This window comes from Salvelinus namaycush, chromosome 25, assembly GCF_016432855.1.
Source record: "Salvelinus namaycush isolate Seneca chromosome 25, SaNama_1.0, whole genome shotgun sequence".
In the NCBI taxonomy this organism is placed as follows: Eukaryota; Metazoa; Chordata; class Actinopteri; order Salmoniformes; family Salmonidae; genus Salvelinus; species Salvelinus namaycush.
The window spans coordinates 39,418,202-39,440,606 of NC_052331.1; positions in this window are offsets into that span (position 1 = coordinate 39,418,202).

Consider the following 22,405-nt stretch of genomic DNA (forward strand, 5'->3'; position numbering starts at 1 on the left):
CGATGTCATTACTAGTCATTACTAGCTATACCATTACTAGCTATACCATTACTAGTCATTACTAGCTATTACTAGCTATACCATTACTAGTCATTACTAGCTATACCATTACTAGCTATACCATTACTAGTCATTACTAGCTATACCATTACTAGTCATTACTAGCTATACCATTACTAGTCATTACTAGCTATACCATTACTAGTCAGTACTAGCTATACCATTACTAGTCAGTACTAGCTATACCATTACTAGTCAGTACTAGCTATACCATTACTAGTCATTACTAGCTATACCATTACTAGTCATTACTAGCTATACCATTACTAGCTATACAATTACTAGTCATTACTAGCTATACCATTACTAGTCATTACTAGCTATACCATTACTAGTCATTACTAGCTATACCATTACTAGTCATTACTAGCTATACCATTACTAGTCATTACTAGCTATACCATTACTAGTCATTACTAGCTATACCATTACTAGTCATTACTAGCTATACCATTACTAGCTATACCATTTACTAGTCATTACTCACTATGTCATTACTAGTCATTACTAGCTATACCATTACTAGCTATACCATTACTAGCCATTACCAGCTATACCATTATTAGCTATATCATTTACTAGTCATTACTCGCTATGCCATTACTAGTCATTATTAGCTATACCATTACTAGCCATTACTAGCTATACCATTATTAGCTATACCATTACTAGCTATACCATTTACTAGTCATTACTCGCTATGTCATTACTAGTCATTACTAGCTATACCATTACTAGCTATACCATTACTAGTCATTACTAGCTATTACTAGCTATACCATTACTAGTCATTACTAGCTATACCATTACTAGTCATTACTAGCTATACCATTACTAGTCATTACTAGCTATACCATTACTAGTCATTACTAGCTATACCATTACTAGTCATTACTAGCTATACCATTACTAGTCATTACTAGCTATACCATTACTAGTCATTACTAGCTATACCATTACTAGTCATTACTAGCTATACCATTACTAGCTATACCATTACTAGTCATTACTAGCTATACCATTACTAGTCATTACTAGCTATACCATTACTAGCTATACCATTACTAGTCATTACTAGCTATTACTAGCTATACCATTACTAGCTATACAATTACTAGTCATTACTAGCTATACCATTACTAGTCATTACTAGTCATTACTAGCTATACCATTACTAGTCCTTACTAGCTATACCATTACTAGTCATTACTAGCTATACCATTACTAGTCATTACTAGCTATACCATTACTAGTCATTACTAGCTATACCATTACTAGTCCTTACTAGCTATACCATTACTAGTCATTACTAGTCATTACTAGCTATACCATTACTAGTCCTTACTAGCTATACCATTACTAGTCATTACTAGCTATACCATTACTAGTCCTTACTAGCTATACCATTACTAGTCATTACTAGCTCATTGTTATTATTGGTGTAGTTACTGTTGATATTATTTCCACTATTAACATGATTATTATTGCTTTATTACTAAGTTTTGTACTGTCTTTTTGGAACATCGTGATTATATGTTTACTTTGACAATTTAAGTATTTTACTTTCCGTGTCAACAAATTATGTGAGAGAGAGGGAGAGACAGTAGGGAGGGTGGGCGGAGAGCCAAAAGAGAGATTTGGTAAGGGCATTGATGGGTAAACTGATTGAAGCAAACTCATTTTGACTTGTTCTTGCTTCTGAAAGTATTGATTTAATCAAACTTCAGAGGGAGGAAAAGGTTTTGATTCCCTGGGGTCCCTTGGGAAAATAATGGCGCACAAAAAACAGACATCTGGTACTTTTAAAATACGTTTTATTTCATTTTAAAAGTGCAACATTTCAAAATACTCACCTCAGCAAAATACTCACCTCAGACAACAACATTTAATCGATATGAAACTCACACAAACACTATAACCTAAACTACCTGTGTGTGTGTGTCTCTGTGTATATACTTGTCTGTCTTTGCTTCACAATCAGCATATCCTGCCTTTCACTTCAAGATAATAATCCTTGCGTGTTTTTGATTTCACGCTTCAAACAGAAGTCGTTTTTGCCATGTAGGAGCTGCTTTCATGTGTTGACTTTGAAAGCAAAAAAATTATCTGAATATTTCGCTGACAGTTCACTCCCTTAGCATTGCCCTTTCCCTTCTTTAAAGACCGCACAGTCGTTATATTACTGCATAAAAGAGATATCTCACCTTTCCACCATCAAAGAGTTCAATCTGCAGCAGGGATGGTTGACTTACTTACACCTTGGTCTATGAGAGACACCTAGTCAGTCGACCTTTAGGGCTTGAAAAGATCCAGCTAGTGGAAAAAAATATGAATCAGTACTTTAGGTTAACACTATACCAATTTACTCCAGATCTTAAGTTTCCCCAAAGCCTTAGTAGCTACTGTGCCAGAACATTTCTCTGACCGCACAGCAGAGAGAGAGAGTAATGATTCTAAAATCAATGTTTAACGGCCAATCTTCGGTTCTTGAAGGAACAAGTGTGATGGGCCCAAAGCATATGACAGGCAACTGTAATGCAACAACTGTCAAAATTCATGAAACAGACGGCACGAGGAAAAACATGTAATTCCTTGAAAAACACACGGCACCAGGAAAAAAAGAAAGAGAGAATAAAAAGAGGAGAGAATGAAAGGAGGAGAGTGTCATTGATGAAGTGTCTCAGAGAGTCACGTTTTCCGTATGGAATGTTGAAAGACTGCTTTTGAGAGAAACAGTTGGAGCGAACGATTACAAATTGTCTCTAATAATGGTCACGGTAGGGATGAGTATGTTATTGATGAATACAGTGATGATGATGATTACAAATACAATGTTGAAACTGGTGATGAAGATGGTATTGTCCACAATCCACATCTCTTCTTCCTCTTCTTCCTGTTCCTCAGTCTCAATCTATCTAGCAGGCCACATGGCCAAGCAAAATCAAAATAACATACAGATATAGGATCTTAATTTGACCTATATTGTCATAGCAAAATAATCCTGCAGGAACAGAATGTGAACGTTTAGTCCATAATGTTGCTTGATTCAGGTGGTTGGGCTATTAGCTGGCCAAAAGTAGGCTACATGAAAAGTGCAATACTGTTAATATAATCGTGCGTTCGTGTGAGTTTTCAGTGAATTTATGTAAATCACGAAGCTCATCTGCATTTCCTTCGGTGCAGGAAAATTCTCAGCAACAAAAGAGTGATCAAATTAGGATCCTACATCTGTACCACATCCAACCTCATTAAAAGACAATCCTCCAACTCCTCTTGCAGACAGAGGATTTTCTTACTACTTACTATCTACTTACTATTATTATTATTATCTTCAGGAGTCAGCTCTTCTGAAATATATATTTTGGTTCACTTTTTTTATTGGTCCAAAAACACATTTCCATTTAAGAAAGCCTATGTTCTTGGAAAAATGGGAGTCATGCAATAAATATGATAAATATCAGTCGTAATAGGCAATACAGTAGGTTGGATTTTCATCAAGACCAGAAGGGTATACTATGAAGGAAGCTACTCAGGGTTTTCTAAAGCTAGCCAGCTTCAGTTAACAGCACTGGAGGAAGGCAGCCTAAATATTTTGTTAATCAGAGATAGTGCTGTACTGTATGTGTTAATCAAATCAAATGTATTGGTCACATACAACTGGATAGCAGATGTTATTGCGAGTGTAGCGAAATGCTTGTAATCAGTGTGTTTGCGTTATGAATTGGTGTTGGCCAGTTTTTTGACGACGTATACAAATGTCTGCTGCTCCGTCATTCATTAAACATGTTTTGGGGAACAGTTGGACAGTGAGACCTTTACCCAGGAAGCTTTGCACCGACGAGAATAAAAACAGGCTCATTGAATGGCTCGGTTCCCTCATTCAGACATACTGTGACCAAACCTTTGGCTCAGTATAAATGAAAAACCTTTTTCAATATTTTCTGTGCTAGATCTACTGTAGCCCAGGTGTCAGAGGAAGCAGATCCATTTATTACTGGAGAAGAAGAACTCTTGAAAACACACACTTGAGTGTACGTGCAAGAGCATATACACACACACACACACACACACACACACACACACACACACACACACACACACACACACACACACACACACACACACACACACACACACACACACACACACACACACACACACACACAGCTGGGTACCCTGCTTCTAATTCCATTCACTGAGAACGCTGCCTTAATGTGCCTTGCTCGTCAGAAACCCTGGAACCACTGTTCTTTTTTTCGGACACGTGTATCATCAGCGGAGAGAAAAAAAACCCACCTCTACCGCTCCTCAGAAGATGAGATAATTATAAGAACCTGCTCTGAGAGGACGATGGTGGTTTTTTTCTCGGGGGGTGAAAAGAGGTCACGTCAGTGTCGAGGACCCCTCCCCCCCCACTCCCGGCCTCCACCAAAGCCATTCATCATCATGTCACATGGCACCACCTGGAAAAGGATTCCTGGGTGAGACCACTCTGGTTGTTGACTGGTCCCACTCTGGTTGTTGGCTGGTACCAGGACGGGGTTGTTGGCTGGTACCAGGACGGGGTTGTTGGCTGGTACCAGGATGGGCTCTAATCTAGTAGTGTAGATAAACTAAAGTACAAATGGCAATATTGCCTTTAAAGCCTTAATTGGGTAGGACAGGCTCGTGGTAATGACTGGAGCGGCATTAGTGGATGGGAAACAAATACATCAAACATGGTTTCCAGGTGTTTGATGCCATTCCATTTTCTCCGTTCCGGACATTTATTAAGAGCCGTTCTCCCATCAGCAGCTTCCTGTGTTTTAACCGGCATTTGTAAAGTGTGTTGAGACACTGTGAAATGCACCTTTAATAAATAATATGGGGTAGATTTAACTTCATACCTGAATACAATACGGTAAATAAAGTAAATACTGTATTAGTAGGATTTAGTCTGGTTTTCTTTTCAGTTCTGTCATGTTTCTTTATGTGTGCTCACTGTATGGCCATGCAGTTGGCCTAAACTACTAACTCATTAGACATCCTGTGGGGAACGTATATGAAAGGAAAAATCATCTATGTCAATTTGCAGTAGCAAATGTTGGCTACGCAGAGCGAATGTTTCCGTTGATATTGGAGTACAAGTGCGTTCTCGGAGCAGTTTGCTCCGATCATCATACTTAGAAGAAAATTATTTGAGAGAAGAAAAAAAAAATGTAAGAAAGTACCCCATAATTAAAAACACAAGTTTGTCAGGAAGCTGCAAGGTTACAGAACATTCAGATAGAAACATATTGCGTAGAACAGATATGATGTCTGCCATGTGCTGGAGTCTGGTTGAGCAGTCCCATATTCTCAACTCCGGACCACACATATCTCAACTCAGGCTCTCCTGTCTGTGCTCTTTACCGTCATCTATCTCTATGCCTCTCTTCATTACCAATCTCCCAGTCTCCTATATGTCTAAATGTCCTGGCGATCAGACAATAATACAACACATATTAAAAGAGATATCATGTCAGCTCTTTTCATTACTTTTCTATCTGCGACTAATGTTCCACCTCACTGAAGACAGTGAGGTGTTTTGAGTTCAGCAGCTGTATTTGGTGCGTAATCACGACGGAGTACGCTCGTCCTTCAAACCTTGCATTTGAAGTAAATCTACCCTGGTGCTCCAGAGACCTATACTTCCAATCCGGTTTGAGGAGTTGCCGAGGTGACTTTAGGTCAACTCAGTTCAACTCGGGATAACCACTACCATGAAAGTGGCTCACATTTTAGCCAGGTACATTCCTATGGCAAATATCTGAGCTGCGAGTTGGAGATAAATAAAATCAGATTCCCTCCCTCTCTAAAAGATTGTGTCATCATCGCCATCATTTGAGGAAGATGACTGATGTTTTATTTATCAAATTATTTTGGTGTTAAAATACCAATCATAATACACATTTAGTAATGACAGAATGCTTTTGAAACTTCATGCACAGTTGGAGTCTGGCACAGTATCAATTTTGAGATTTGTTGGTATTTTGGTCCATCAATAAAATGTTGAAAACTTGATGAAAATGTATATTTTCTTAAGCTTATCATATAACAGTAATCAACATTTCAATACATTTTAACCACTTTAAAATGGACATACATCAATGATTTCAACACTTCATTAAATTACACTGAAAAGCCCATTTCATAGAGAATGTTACAAACGGGTGTAAGGGGTGCGTACTGGCGGCAGAGAAGTCAGGCGCAGGAGAGCGAAAACTGTGTTACAACGGCATATTTTAATAATAAAATCACCGTAAACAGAATAAACAATACAATAGGTACAAAACCCGTTGCACACCAGCATAACAATAAACAATTCCGGACAAGGACATGGGGGGGTGGGACAGAGGGTTAAATACACAACATGTAATGATGGAATTGAAACCAGGTGTGTGGGAAGACAAGACAAAACAAATGGAAAATGAAAAGGGGATCAATGATGGCTAGAAGACCGGCGACGCCGACCACCGAGCGCCGCCCGAACAAGGAGAGGACCCAACTTCAGCGGAAGTCGTGACAACGGGACTATATTTAGTTAACTTACTTTGAAGAGATGGTGATTGGGTCTAAATGGGCGTTTGGCGTTTGGCGTCTTAATTCAGTGTACTTGTCTTTAACTGCCATTTCCCAAAAGTCAGACTCCTCCCACACGCCAACTAATTTTTCTCAGCAAATGTTGTGTAGTTATCCTTCAGAGATTTTCTCCAGACTTGCCCAGAGGTAATTGTTGATATGTTGTCAATTTTATTTTCTAGATAACATTTTCTTTGGAAAGATTTGCCGAAAAATGCATTTTATGTACATATTCTTTTGTATTTTACTGATAGAAAGGTGAAAAAAAAGTTCTTATCCACAATGTGCTCTGGACAAATCTGGTCCTGGAGTGTCTTAAAACTTCTTCGGGATTGGTGTCCCTTCCACGGGACGGTTGAGATAACGTTGGCTAATGCGATTAGCATGAGGTTGTAAGTAACAAGAACATTTCCCAGGACATAGACATATCTGATATTGTCAGAAAGCTTAAACTCTTTCTAATCTAACTGCACTGTCCAATTTACAGTAGCTATTACAGTGAAAGAATACCATGCTATTGTTTGAGGAGAGTGCACAATTTTGAACATGAAAAGTTATTAATCAAGAAATTAGTCATATTTGGGCAGTCTTGATACAAAATTTTGAACAGAAATGCAATGGTTTATTGGATCAGTCAAAAAATACAAAAGAACGGTTGTTTTTTTCTTTGTATTATCTTTTACCAGATCTATTGTGTTATATTCTCCTACATTCCTTTCACATTTCCACAAACTAAAAAGTATTTCCTTTCAAATGGTACCAAAAATATGCATATCCTTGCTTCAGGGCCTGAGCTACAGGCAGTTAAAAAGGGGCGGATCCTTATACAGTATAGCACTATCTCTGATTAACCCATACAGTATAGCACTATCTCTGATTAACCCATACAGTATAGCACTATCTCTGATTAACACATACAGTATAGCACTATCTCTGATTAACACATACAGTATAGCCCTATCTCTGATTAACACATACAGTACAGCCCTATCTCTGATTAACACATACAGTATAGCACTATCTCTGATTAACCCATACAGTATAGCACTATCTCTGATTAACACATACAGTATAGCACTATCTCTGATTAACACATACAGTATAGCACTATCTCTGATTAACACATACAGTACAGCCCTATCTCTGATTAACACATACAGTACAGCCCTATCTCTGATTAACACATACAGTATAGCCCTATCTCTGATTAACACATACAGTACAGCCCTATCTCTGATTAACACATACAGTACAGCCCTATCTCTGATTAACACATACAGTACAGCCCTATCTCTGATTAACACATACAGTACAGCACTATCTCTGATTAACACATACAGTACAGCCCTATCTCTGATTAACACATACAGTGCAGCCCTATCTCTGATTAACACATACAGTACAGCCCTATCTCTGATTAACACATACAGTACAGCCCTATCTCTGATTAACACATACAGTACAGCCCTATCTCTGATTAACACATACAGTACAGCCCTATCTCTGATTAACACATACAGTACAGCCCTATCTCTGATTAACACATACAGTGCAGCCCTATCTCTGATTAACACATACAGTACAGCCCTATCTCTGATTAACGCACTACAACACAATCTCTACAATCTCTTCTGTTCATAAATGTTGCAAGGCCAATGCAGATGACGGATTGACCACGCAGCCCCTTTTATTGTGTGGATTATAATTACTATAATTTGTTTGTAGACATTGTGGAATTAAAGTGGAATTAAAGTGGAAATTACAAACGTGTGAAGCCTTTTTAAATCTCAAATACACAACAAGTTTGCATTGTCCTACAACAACAGGGTGATCAAATTAAGATCCTATACTGTATATCTGTAGCACATTGCAGTCCCCTGACTATCCATTTCTATTGATCAGCTAGCTCAGAAAAGCAAATTAGTCAGGCAAGTTAAAGCAAATAGTGAAGGCTTGACACAGGGGAGCTAGGCTTGATGTGTGTGTGTTTTATTCCCATTTCCATTTCAAATCTAGGAGCTTTTGTGAGCTGAACGTGTTTTTGAGGGGTTTGAGAAGGGGTGTACAGAACACGCACATAGGTACCAGGGAGCGCCTTGTACAACCAAATTAAATATAAAGGGGAATGAAACCCATTACCCACTGTCACTGACAAAATTACAGATACATCCCCCTCAAAAACGTTACACGGCTATACAGTTGAAGTCTGAAGTTTACATACACCTCAGCCAAATACATTTCAACTCGGTTTTTCATAATTCCTGACATTTAATCCTAGTAGAAATTCCCTGTTTTAGGTCAGTTAGGATCACCACTTTATTTTAAGAATGTGAAATGTCAGAATAATAGTAGAGAGAATGATTTATTTCAGCTTTTATTTATTTCATCACATTCCCAGTGGGTCAGAAGTTTATGTACACTCAATTCATATTTGGTAGCATTGCCTTTAAATTGTTTAACTTGGGTCAAACGTTTTGGGTAGCCTTCCACAAGCTTCCCACAATAAGTTAGGTGAATTTTGGCCCATTCCTCCTGACAGAGCTGGTGTAACTGAGTCAGGTTTGTAGGCCTCCTTGCTCGCACACGCTTTTTCAGTTCTGCCCACAAATTTTCTACAGGATTGAGGTCAGGGCTTTGTGATGGCCACTCCAATACCTTGACTTTGTTGTCCTTAAGCCATTTTGCCACAACTTTGGAAGTATGCTTGGGGTCATTGTCCATTTGGAAGACCCATTTGTGACCAAGCTTTAACTTCCTGACTGATGTCTTGAGATGTTGCTTCAATATATCCACAGAATTTTCCTACCTCATGATGCCACCTATTTTGTGAAGTGCACCAGTCCCTCCTGCAGCAGAGCACCCCCACAACATGGTGCTGCCACCCCTGTGCTTCACGGTTGGGATGGTGTTCTTCGGCTTGCAAGCCTCCTAACGATGGTCATTATGGCCAAACAGTTCTATTTTTGTTTCATCAGACCAGAGGACATTTCTCCAAAGAGTATGATCTTTGTCCCCATGTGCATTTGCAAACTGTAGTCTGGCTTTTTTATGGCGGTTTTGGAGCAGTGTCTTCTTCCTTGCTGAGCGGCCTTTCAGGTTATGTCAATACAGGACTCGTTTTACTGTGGATATAGATACTTTTGTACCTGTTTCCTCCAGCGTCTTCACAAGGTCCTTTGCTGTTGTTCTGGGATTGATTTTTCGCTTTTCGCACCAAAGTACGTTCATCTCTAGGAGACAGAACGCGTCTCCTTCCTGAGCGTTATGACGGCTGTGTTTGTCCCATGGTGTTTATACTTGAGTACTATTGTTTGTACAGATGATAACTTCAGGCGTTTGGAAATTGCTCCCAAGGATGAACCAGACTTGTGGAGGTCTACAAGGTCTTGGCTGATTTCTTTTGATTTTCCCATGATGTCAAGCAAAGAGGCACTGAGTTTAAGGTAGGCTTTGAAATACATCCACAGGTGCACCTTCAATTGACTCAAATGATGTCAATTATGTAAATCAGAAGCTTCTAAAGCCATGACATCATTTTCTGGCATTTTCCAAGCTGTTTAAAGGCACAGTCAACTTAGTGTATGTAAACTTCTGACCTACTGGAATTGTGATAGAGTGAAATAATCTGTCTGTAAACAATTGTTGGAAAAATTACTTGTGTCATGCACAAAGTAGATGTCCTAACCGACTTGCCAATACTAAAGTTTGTTAACAAGAAATTTGTGGAGTGGTTGATAAACAAGTTTTAATGACTCCAACCTAAGTGTATGTAAACTTCCGACTTCAACTGTATGTGCATGTTCTGTATACCCATTCTCAACCCCCCCCCAAAAACATGTTCAGCTCACAAAAGATTTGAAATGGAAATGGGAATAAAACACATACATCAAGCCTAGCTCCCCTGTGCCTGGCCTTCATTATTTGCTTTAACTTGCCTGACTAATTTGCTTTTCTGAGCTAGCTGATCAATAGAAATGGATAGTCAGGGGACTGCAACGTGCTACAGATATACAGTATAGGATCTTAATTTGATCACCCTGTTGTTGCAGGACATTTCCTGCTGTGAGAAAGTGGTCATTAAGATCCTACACTTGTACATATGGGTCATTTGTTGCCCAACCTGTGATTATGTGACCTGTACAAATGGATTATATGGATACCTCTATGACTACTGTAAATTGTAACAGCTTGATTCATCTTTCATGACCAGCTGTGGTTTGCAATGCTGGCCCTTGGTCACATTTGGTTTCCTGATTTCTACCTCAACATTTTTCACATTTGCAATCAACACCCTTTATTTGGGAGCCTTTCCCAATATGCATGACTTTGCCAGAAGACGCAAACACAAGCTGTGTGTCACGATGAAGCCATCAACAATTTGTAATTTCCTGATTGAACAAATGGTTAAAAAGCAAGCAGGAATAACCAATAATAAGCACTATTTTAGATTCAGTATAATTTTAAAAGTTGATTCTGAGAATGAAAAGCCTGTATCATTAACTCCTATCCAGACTGATTATGTTGACTTCATCGTGGTAAACACACTGCGCCCCTGAGTTGACCACTCTCCATGACCCTTGTCTTGTGTGGCTGAGAAAACATTACAGTTTGACAAAGTACAGGGACCAAATACAGAATAGTTTATATATTAAAGAAACACACACACAAAAAAACCACAATGCGTTAAATAGAAAGCCGCAACCCTGGCCCTCATTCAAGATGACAGACGTCAGAACGGAGGACGTCAGTTTGCCCAGGAAGAGTGTCTCACCAGGAAGGTTGTCATCATCAGTCACTCTACAGAACATGCCCACCTCCACAGAATATGCCATCGTGAATTTGAGTGAGGAAGGTCATCTATTAATATTTAAGCATCCATTTTTCATGGTCTCCTTTTTACCCTCTACTCTCTCACCCTTTTCAATCTGTCAACAGCAGGGATGGTTGAAAAGGTGCCCCCTCCACACACCATCTATGCCAGGGATCATCTACTGGATTCAGCCGCGGGCTGATTGTTTTCTTGAGTGGAAGTTTGGGCGGCCGGAACATAATTACAAATACTTAGTAGACTGTAAATTGACAGCAGGAAGGCCAAACAGATGTAATGTATGACTAAAATGTAATCATTTCCAACCTTGCTTACATTTGTATACAATCATGTCTCTCTATTATGCGTGGGAATACTTTGGAACAGATTTCTTAAATTAAAATCACAGCTGATTTCCTGGTGTTTTTACAGTCTTGTATGCCCCCCCCTCACCCGCATCCCCCTAAAAAACGAAAACTTGGGGGGCCATAATAACAGCCGGCCACCAGTTGGGGAACCATCTACAATCATCCCCACTAACCAAGGCTATCCTCCTATCCTTCCATGGAGTATGTCTGGGATATTGCTGGTCTATGGTGTGGTGACACTATCCTGCTTAGATAGGATTCACATTGTTTACTACTTTGTTGTAATACATCGCCGGAATCACCCTTCATGGACTTTTCTTCTGCACTGCATACAAAACAGCACATTGGTTGGTAGCCTAACCAACACAGTGCCAAAGCTTTCTAGCGAGAGGTTCCCACATCCTTCCCTTGTTTGGTTAATATTGCAAAGTCGTTTTGCTGATCATTTGCACAGAGTTTAAACTTTCTAATCTCTGGTCGTAAAATCTCTAGTTGCCAATGTCAAATAATATGTCTGTCCTTCAGTCTCCTCCTTCCATTGAAAATGACAGATTTATGGTAGTTTGGCCACTCAAACAATCCTCTGTTAACATCCTGGTTGGTGCATGAGTCCCCATGATGTAAAACGCATTTCAAACCTGGTAATACAACTTTATTTGGTTTCTCCTAATTGAGAGACTTAAAGCCCTTTGCATCTGGTAACCATGAATTTCCAGGTAAAGCAAAATTATATTTAAACCGCACAAGATAGCTTGTTAGAATATGTATACAGTTGACTTTCTTCTCTGCACACGTTGCGTTTTCGATTAAATTAATCCAAACTTGCATCACTGCAGTTGAAGTAGTGTTGTTTTCCCAAAAATCTCTGTTCATCCATTTTGAACAGATAATTCCAGGGTGGTAAAATTGGATTGTGAAACTCATGTGTTTTAAGTGATTGATTATTTTCCTTCGCACAGCCTGCCATATCTGTGCCTTATGTTCCCTTCCTGACAGATGGAATCAAGAACTTTTGTATAACTTCATTTTCTATGCTAGGATAGTTTGATGCCTTATGAGTTTTGAACAAACGGTACACAAGATAGCTTGTTTACAGGGGGGCAACTTTTACTGGAGACGGTGGGGGGAGTCGGGGGGGGGGGGGGGGGCAGTTAAATAAAGGTAAATAAAAAATATAAATAAATAAAAGGACCATGCTGACTCCTCAGAGCGGTCGGGTAGACTGCTGGATTTAGGACCGCTGAACACCACAGAGCGTGCGGACAGGCTGTGTGAAAGCCAATTAATTCTTGATCCAAAAATGTGCTCGGAGGTTCCGTAGGGAGGATGTGATGCAATTGCAGAAGCCAAATTGAGCTCCGTACCGCATCGCTGTGTCCCTCCAAAATGTAACAATGCAGAGGGCTCCGTATAGCTCCATATAGCTCCACATTGATATTATTGGTTGACAGTAAGTGGGGATGGGAGGTCCTGTATAAATACAAAACTCACTTCCTTGACAACTTCCTTCACAACAGCGCTACTCAACAGCTCTGCTCTGCTCCACGAAGCGCAAGAAGTATGTATGCCCTGACTTCTGCAGAGGCCGTATTACCGTAAATGCTGCACGTCCAATGCAGATGTCAGATTGACCATGCAGCGCCTTTGAAAGCAAAGCTTCTGAAAGGCTGGCTTATAGGACCAGTATGGCAGAGACGAACAGAGGCAGCTGCTGTCTGACTGTGTTGTGCTTTTTCTCCGAGTTGTACAAGCAAGCAGAGCAGAAACTGGCTACTCTTTATTTGACTAATGTAGCTGGCAAGGTAACTGTTGTGAGACTTAATAGAAGAAAAAATATATTCCCAGTGTAGTGTAACTGACATGTAACGTTAGCTAATGTTTCATCCCCTCTTGACTGAAGTTCTGTCTGAAGTGAATGAACTAGCTTCCTAGCTAGTAGCTACCACAGTCAGATCAGCTCTAGCCTCTACAGCTATCTGGCAGGTAGCAGTATCTAACAGCTGTTGTGTGTATGGAATTTTTTTGTAGCCTTTGTGTTGTCCCATTTCAACAGACGTAAATTAACTTGGCTAGTTTTTGTTCGATAATGTATCATTAGAGCTCTTATTTTTGCCTCAATCACACTAGACCAGCAGCAAAACGATTGAAGATCAATATTCTGATGTTTTTGACAGCGCAAAGTGAGTTTTTATTAGACTCAGTATAGCAATGTAATGTTATTGATCTGTCAGTTTCCCTAACTAATTCCCTACTTTTCACACTGACACGGTATCAACAGCTCTACAGACTTCACTGTCATGGTGCACAGTCAGTACACAACACTATGCTCATCATGTCTTAGCAGGATCAGATGGTGACAGGTGTCCCAGCAGGGTCAGACAGCCAAACTTCATTTTTTACTTTTAATCAAAACTCAAATTTACCAGCGTCTTAGTTTTTTCCTCGCTCAACTTTTTTCATTCAACTTTTTCACCACAGATGCTTTATCTGGACATGGTACTACAGGATCTCTACTAGCCGAAAAAGCTAAGTAGTAACATTAACGTTATGCCCATCTAATTTCAGTTGCTGTACTCATAATATGCAGAAGAACTATCGCCTTATGGTGAGGATAGTGGAGTCGCAAGCCCGGCTTCAGACGCAATCGTTAGGCACTTTAAGTGTAGGAAAGGATGAAACAGCGTCTGTTCTACCAATAAGTACAAATAGTCATTTAAATCCCCCCGAGAGACACCGCAGCCGGACAATATTCTCAAGGCTTCTGGAAAGAAATGCTGTCAACCCGTATTGCTCATTCAGCCGACAGATACTTTCAACCGGTTCTCTCCATTAAGCAACGAGTCGGAGTCAGAGGCCGAGCATTCTCAGGTCTCTCCTCCACCCGTTACGGGGTCTGAGCTGCTGAAGGCTCCCACCATTACCTCTGACAAATTGAAATCTGTAGAGTCCATTACCCACAATATTAGACTTTAAAACGAATCATCCAGTGATCATACACTGTTTACCAGGGTGCAGGGCTTCCGACGTGAAGGCTAATCTGAAGAGGGTGCTGGCTATGGCTAAAATTGGCGAGTGTAGAGAGCATAGGGATATTGTTGTCTACATCGGCACCAAAGATGTGAAACAGTCAGAGGTCAACAAGGGCAACATAACTTCAGTGTGTAAATTAGCTAGAAATATGTGTCGGCATCTGTCCTTGTGCCGGTTATGACCCCATCGATCATCACATTCTTTTGGAGAGATTGGAAACCCTAATTGGTCTACACCAGGGGTACTCAACTCAAATTAATTGCACTCACCTGGTGTCCCAGGTCTAAATCAGTCCCTGATTAGAGGGGAACAATTAAAAAATGCAGTGGAACTGGCTTCGAGGTCCAGAGTTGAGTTTGAGTGGTCTACACGGACAAGTTCTTTCCTGGTTTAGACTTTTTTCCATCATCATAACTTTTTGTCCCAAAATTAAGCAGAAAAGCTAATCCATGCTTTTATCACTTCTAGATTAGGCTCCCGAGTGGCGCAGCAGTCTAAGGCACTGCAACTCAGTGCAAGAGGTGTCACTACAGTCCCTGGTTTGAATCCAGGCATTATAACATCTGGCCGTGATTGGGAGTCCCGTAGGGATATGCACAACTGGCCCAGCGTTGGCTGGGGTAGACCGCCATTGTAAATAAGAATTTGTTCTTAACTGACTTGCCTAGTTAAATAAAGGTAAAATATAAAATAGAAATTGTCTGTCGGAATGATATCAGTTCATCTCTGTGGATGGTTTGTCCTCTGACTAATCAATTGTAAGTTTCGGTATTCCTCAAGGTTCCATTTTAGGACCACTATTATTTTCACTATATATTCTCTTGATCTCTTGATGATGTCATTCGGGAAACACAACGTCAACTTTCACTACAGCTGTACATTTCAATGAAAAAATGTTATAGCCCTAAAATTGCCTACCCTTGTATTTCAGACATAAGGAAGTGAATGGCGGAAAATGTTTTACTTTTAAACTCTGACAAAACAGAGATGCTAGTTCTCTGTCCCAAGAAGCAAAGAGATCTGCGGTTTGATCTGACAATTAACTGTGAAGGACCTCTGCATTACTTTGGACCCTGATCTCTCGTTTGACGAACATATCAATAATATTTCAAGGGCAGCTTTTTTCCATCTTCATTGCATTGCAGAAATCTGAAAAATTATGCAGAAAAGCTAATCCATGGTTTTGTAATTTCTAGATTAGACTACTGCAATGCTCTTTTCTCCGGCTACCCGGATGAAGCATTACATAAACTTCAGTTAGTGCTAAATACGGCTGCTAGAATCCTGACTAGAACCCCCCAAAATATATCATATTACTACTAAACTACAAAGCATTACATGAACTTGCTTCTAGCCATCTATCCGATTTGGTCCTGCCATACATAGCTACACGTACGCTACGGTCAAAAGACGCAGGCCTCCTTATTGTCCCTAGGATTTCTTAGCAAACAGCTGGAGGCAGGGCTTTCTCCTATAGCGCTCCATTTTTAAGAAATGGTCTGCCTACCCATGTGAGAGACGCAGACTCGCTCTCGACCTTTAAGGCTTTACTGAAGACACATCTCTTCAGTAGGTCCTATGAATGAGTGTAGTCTGGCCCAGGGGTGTGAAGGTGAACGGCATGGCACTGGAATGACGAACCGCCCTTGCTTTCTCTGTCTGTCTGGCTCCCCTTTTTCCACTGGGATTCTCTGTCTCTAAACGTATTACGGTGGCTGAGTTACTGGCTTACTACTGCTCTTCCATGCCGTCACTAGGAGGGGTGCGTCACGTCGTGCCAAGCTCATCTGCGCTATTCTCGACTTGAGTAGGTTGAGTCACTGACTTGATCTTCCTGTCTGGTCTTGCGCCCCCTCGGTGTCATGAGGTGGAGGAGATCTTCGTGGGCTATACTCATCCTTGTCTCAGAATAGTATGTTGGTGGTCTGTTCATATCCCTCTAGTGAAGGCGGGGGGGCTGCTGTGCTTTAGCAAAGTGGGTGGGGTTATGTCCTGCCTGGTTGGCCCTGTCCGGGGGTATCGTCAGACAGGGCCACAGTGTCCCCAACCCCCCCCCCCCCCCCCCCCCCCAGCCTCCAGTATCTATGTTGCAATAGACTATGTGCCGGGGGGGCTAGTGTCAGTCTGTTATATCTGGTCTAATTCTCTTCACTTATCTGGTGTCCTGTGTGAGTTTAATTCTCTCTCTCTGTCTCCCTCCCCTCCCGGAGGACCTGAGCCCTAGGACCATGCCTCAGGACTACCTGGCCTGATGACTCCTGGCTGTCCCCGTTACCCTGACCATGTTCACAGGACGTGCTACCTTGTCCCAGACCTGCTGTTTTTTGACTCTCCCTCTTTCTCTCTCTATCGCACCTGCTGTCTCGACCTCTGAATGCTCTGCTATGAAATGCCAACATTTACTTCTAAGGTGATGATCTGTTGCACCCTCTACAACCACTGTGATTATTATTTGACTGTGCTGGTCATCTATGAAGGTTTGAACATCTTGAAGAACAATCTGGTCTTAATTAAAGGCCATGTACTCTTATAATCTCCAACCGGCACAGCCAGAAGAGGACAGGATGGCAACAACAACTGCCAGAGTTACACCAGGAACGCACAATCCCTCCATCAGTGCTCAGTCTGTCCACAATAGGCTGAGAGAGGCTGGACTGAGGGCTTGTAGGCCTGATGTAAGGCAGGTCCTCACCAGACATCACCGGCAACAACGTCGCCTATGGGCACAAACCCACCGTCGCTGGACCAGACAGGACTGGCAAAAAGTGCTCTTGTTTTTGTTTTAATTGTTTTAAGATGTGGATACCAAGGATTATTTAGCGATTTGATTTTGAATTTTAAGACCCATTAAAAAGTATTAAAAAAAATATATAAAAAAATTATTGAATAAAACATTGAAATTGGCATTACTGCTGTTAGCGAATAGAAACGCATTGAATAACAGATTCACTACATGGAACAACAGATCGTCCCCAAAAAATCAAAAGGTAGTTTTAACTGAAGTGTCTGTCCTATATCTGAGAGATGTAAGAAAGATCAGGAAACAACTTTTTTTTTTACATGTATTTATCCCCTTGTTTTCCATTAATTTTCTTAAAAACTGGTACCGGGATCTTCAGACAAGACTTGTGAGGCTTGTGGGCATCCTATAGAAAAATGGAGAACACCATCATGTTCATGAGAGTCTCATCTTTCAATAAAGTGGTCATAATAGTTTGTAGTTTTGCCAAACGGTTAATAGTTTTGCCAAACCGTTCGGACGCTACAGACTTTTTAGTGAGAATACTGATTTTCGGGATGTCTCATGGTCTGACAAACAACGCTCTAGCTCTCCCACCTTTCACCGCAGATGCGTAAGGGTGATATCGGCAGATGCGATGGATTGAGACTCAGCCCATGCAAAAAAACAGACATCTTTAGCGTAAACAGACAGATTTTGATGGGGATTTTTTTATGACATTAATTAGATTTGCGCGGGGTCATGGAAATTTTAGGCCAAGGGTTTATTTAATCTCTTGAGATGGGAAAACATGTTTTTTTATTATGTGGGCCGTTCCTGTCACGCACTGATCTGTTACACCTGTTCCTGTGATTGTCTCTACCCCCTCCAGGTGTCGCTTGTTTTCCCCAGTGTATTTATCCCTGTGTTTCCTGTCTCTCTGGGCCAGTGTATTTATCCCTGTGTTTCCTGTCTTTCTGGGCCAGTGTATTTATCCCTGTGTTTCCTGCCTTTCTGGGTCAGTGTATTTATCCCTGTGTTTCCTGCCTTTCTGGGCCAGTGTATTTATCCCTGTGTTTCCTGCCTTTCTGGGTCAGTTCGTCTTGTATGTTAGTCAAGTCAACCAGCGTGTTTTTCCCGTACTCCTTTTGATAGTCTTCCCAGTTTTGACCCCTGCCTGACTCTGGACTACTTTCCCACCTGCCTGATCATCCTGCCTGCCCTGACCTTGATTCTGCCTACCCTTTGGTGCCTTTTTGACCCTTTTGCCTGTCCACGACCATTCTCTTGCCTTATCCTATTGGATTAATAAATATTGTAACCATCTGATCTGCCTCCTGTGTCTGCATCTGGGTCTCGCCTTGTGTCATGATTGTTCCAAGTCATTTAAGCAAGCCATTACACCCACCAACTCAGATTGTTCTGGAATCATTTGTGTAGTTAGAAACAAACCACCCCATATTACTTGTCAGACATACTGTAGAGAACTTAGACTCTGTACTCGTTGTTGGGTTGGGGTTGACGTGGGATGTGGGATGTCCATTAGTGGCTTTTGACTATTTCTTAGATTCCTCATGTCTTATTGTTAAAAAAAAAAAAAAAAAAATTGTCCAAAATTGGATGTTAGATACTATATTTATTGAATAAAAAAGGAATCCTATAAATTAAAAATGGCCATTTCAGATGCAATTAATTACCTTAATATCTCAAAGATCAAATTATATTTCAACTAAATAATGTTGCTGGAATGCTAATCTTATCTGTTTCTAAGAGCAGAAACTATTTCAGAACAATCTGTGTTGTTCTTGTACTTGTTGAGGTGGAACATGTGCTCTTTATGACAGAATGTTAAAATAGGGTGAAGTAAAATATTTTTTCCCCCACCAAGTTACGCTACTCAAAAGGCACCTAATTGTTGGATAGACCCATTACACCTAAGACCAAGAGAATGCTATGTCAAAAACTTTCCGGTGCCTTAACTGTCTCGACAATGTTTTAATGTGGGATTTTATTTGGCTTTGGGTGTTGGTGAGAGAGGAAGGGTGAGAGGGAGGGTGGTTTATGAACTAAGCTTGATGAAAAAGATAATTCCACATCATTTCCCACACTGTCACAGTCAGTGAAGTTCTGTCTCACATTGGGCCCCACAAAACATACATCTTCTGCTGACTGGAATTAATTTCTCCCAAAGATACAGATCTCATCTCCTGTGAGTGGGGCCCTGTTCCATATGCATGGCCAATGTTCTGCGGCGTCTATGGATTTGTCAGCACCTTTGCGACATCACTGTAACTGTGTCCTCGCTAATAATGTAGCACTACCTTATTTCCTGTTGAAATGCCCCCCCCCCCTTACAAACACAGACACACACCCCAAAGAGATGCATGAGTCTCGTCTGAGCCAGTCATTGTGGAGCCAGTGCGTTAGTGGGGGAGGTAATTACACAATTTCATCCTGGGTCCGGTCCTGCGCCACGTTGTGAAGGAGCGTCGTGATTGACGCCCGAGGTTATTAGTCCCCCTCGTTGCCGCATTGGAGAGCGGGGACGAGTGGAGGCCCGGTGTGGGCGGAAGGACAGGCGTGCGTGGGTGGTCTTGTTCGAAAGACAACGGAGAGGTAATCCATAAGGTCTATCTCTCTCTGTCAAACATTTTTTTCTTCGTATTCTCTCTCCCCTTCTTCCTCTCTATCGCCCTGGTGCCCCTGTCCCTTGGTGATGAGGAATGGTTTTTGTTGCAGTCATATTGGAGCTTACTTCATGGGCCAATGGACCATTACATTCCCTCTAGCACTCCGGCTAAAGCTAGTGTCAATGGAAAAGAAAATGTATTAGTACCTACTGTTCAGTCAGTCGTGTGTGTGTGTCTGTGTGTGTGTGTGTGTGTTCAGTTGCTGTGTGTGAGAACTGTTACTTAACCACTCTCTCTCAGCCATGAACGATGGGAAATCAACCATGTAGTAGTACTCCCAGTTGCACTTTGGCTAGTGTTCATGCCAATGGACCATGTGTTCCCTGTAACACTTGGGCTAAATCCGATGCCTAACTCCTTTAGGAAGGACTGTAGATGCAATCGGCTGTGAGTTAAGAAGTCTGACACATTCTGTAACAGCTGTTAATAGCTCTCTAATAACACATTTCCCAATGTCTGTGTTCAACTTCACTAGTATTTCATAATCACGGATGTGCTCAAACATTTTCCTGGCCAAATCAAACTCGTTTTCCGTCCAATATTAAATATAGACTTTTCTACACTGAGCAAAAATATAGAAACACAACATGTAAAATGTTTGTCCCATGTTTCATGAGGTGAAATATAAGATCCCAGAAATGGTCCATACGCACAAAAAGCTTATTTCTCTCATTATTTCTCTCCACCAGAGCTGTTGCCAGAGAATTTATGTTAATTTCTCTACCACATAAGGTCGTTTTAAAGAATTTGGCAGTACGTCCGATCCGGCCTCACGACCACGTGTAACCACGCCAGCCCAGGACCTCCACATCCGGCTTCTTCACTTGCTGGATTTACTAATGATTAATCATTTTGCTCACAATGTTATTTCCCTAATAAATTGACTAACATCAAGTGACACTTTGGATTTAGACACACCAAATGATCAATTAAATCCTCAAATGTAACATACTAAAAGGGTGTGATTAGCTAATAATCCTTGTACATTATATCATTAATGAGTGATTTTCAAGGCAGTAACACCAGTGACATAAAACTGAGGGACACACATTATACTAGTAAAATAGGATTATTAAATAGAATTCTTTGTTTTTATTGATCTATACAATATATTAAATATTGTAGTTCACTTTCTAGCATTCAAAATATTAGATAGATATTAGATAGATATCTATAAATCCCCCAAACATGTCACGGCTCTACACATCACTACTGGGACAAGCCAATTTGCTTACCCAAAGTCAGGGGTCTTCAAACTTTTCTTGCCCAAGGACTTCCTCACAGGCAAACCGGCAAACCAGGGAACCTCATCATATGTTAGCAAAAAAATAAAAAAATAATCACATGCCTTGTCTTATCATCAGGTGAATGATAATGGCAAGGAGAAGTAATCAACGTTTTAAAATTAATAGATTTGGTAGATAGTTTTTCATTATTTTGACCTCCCCACATCATATTTGGAAGAGGAAGTGTAGACCTAAACTTTAGCCTATTAGCTAGAAAGGTAACTCCAAAAACATATTTTTCCACTTTACATTTTTTGGGGTTGGACTCGCTGCAGTACCTCTGCGGACCACTAGGGGGCCACGGACCCCAGGTTGAATACCCCTACCCTAAGTACTTTAAACCAGACACATGCACAGCAAAGGAGAATGGGCTCCTACTAATGACCGGAGCTGAATCAGTGGAATGGTAACAAATACATCAAACATGGTTTCCAGGTGTTTTGATGCCATTCCATTTGCTCCGTTCCGGACATTATTTAGAGTCGTTCTCCCCTCAGCAGCCTCCTGTGGGGTACAGATAGGGGTGTACCTGATAACCCGCCTCTTTGACCTCCCACACCTGCCCTTTTGGGTGGTGATATGTATATATATTTTTACATGCCGTTTTTGTCGTTGATGTTCTGAACCAACTCAAGTTTGCCACATTCCACCCCCACTTCCCCCCCAATCCGTTGGTTGATTGCGCCTGTTGGCCTGCCCTGTACGGAGTTCGCGCCAGCTTTGCACCTGTTACCCATTCTGCCTTGTATGGAGATTGCGTACACCTGGTATCTAAACATGCACGGCTTGAGATGCGTTCACCGGTCCAGTCTGTGTAGCAAGCTACCTAGTTTAAATATCAACAG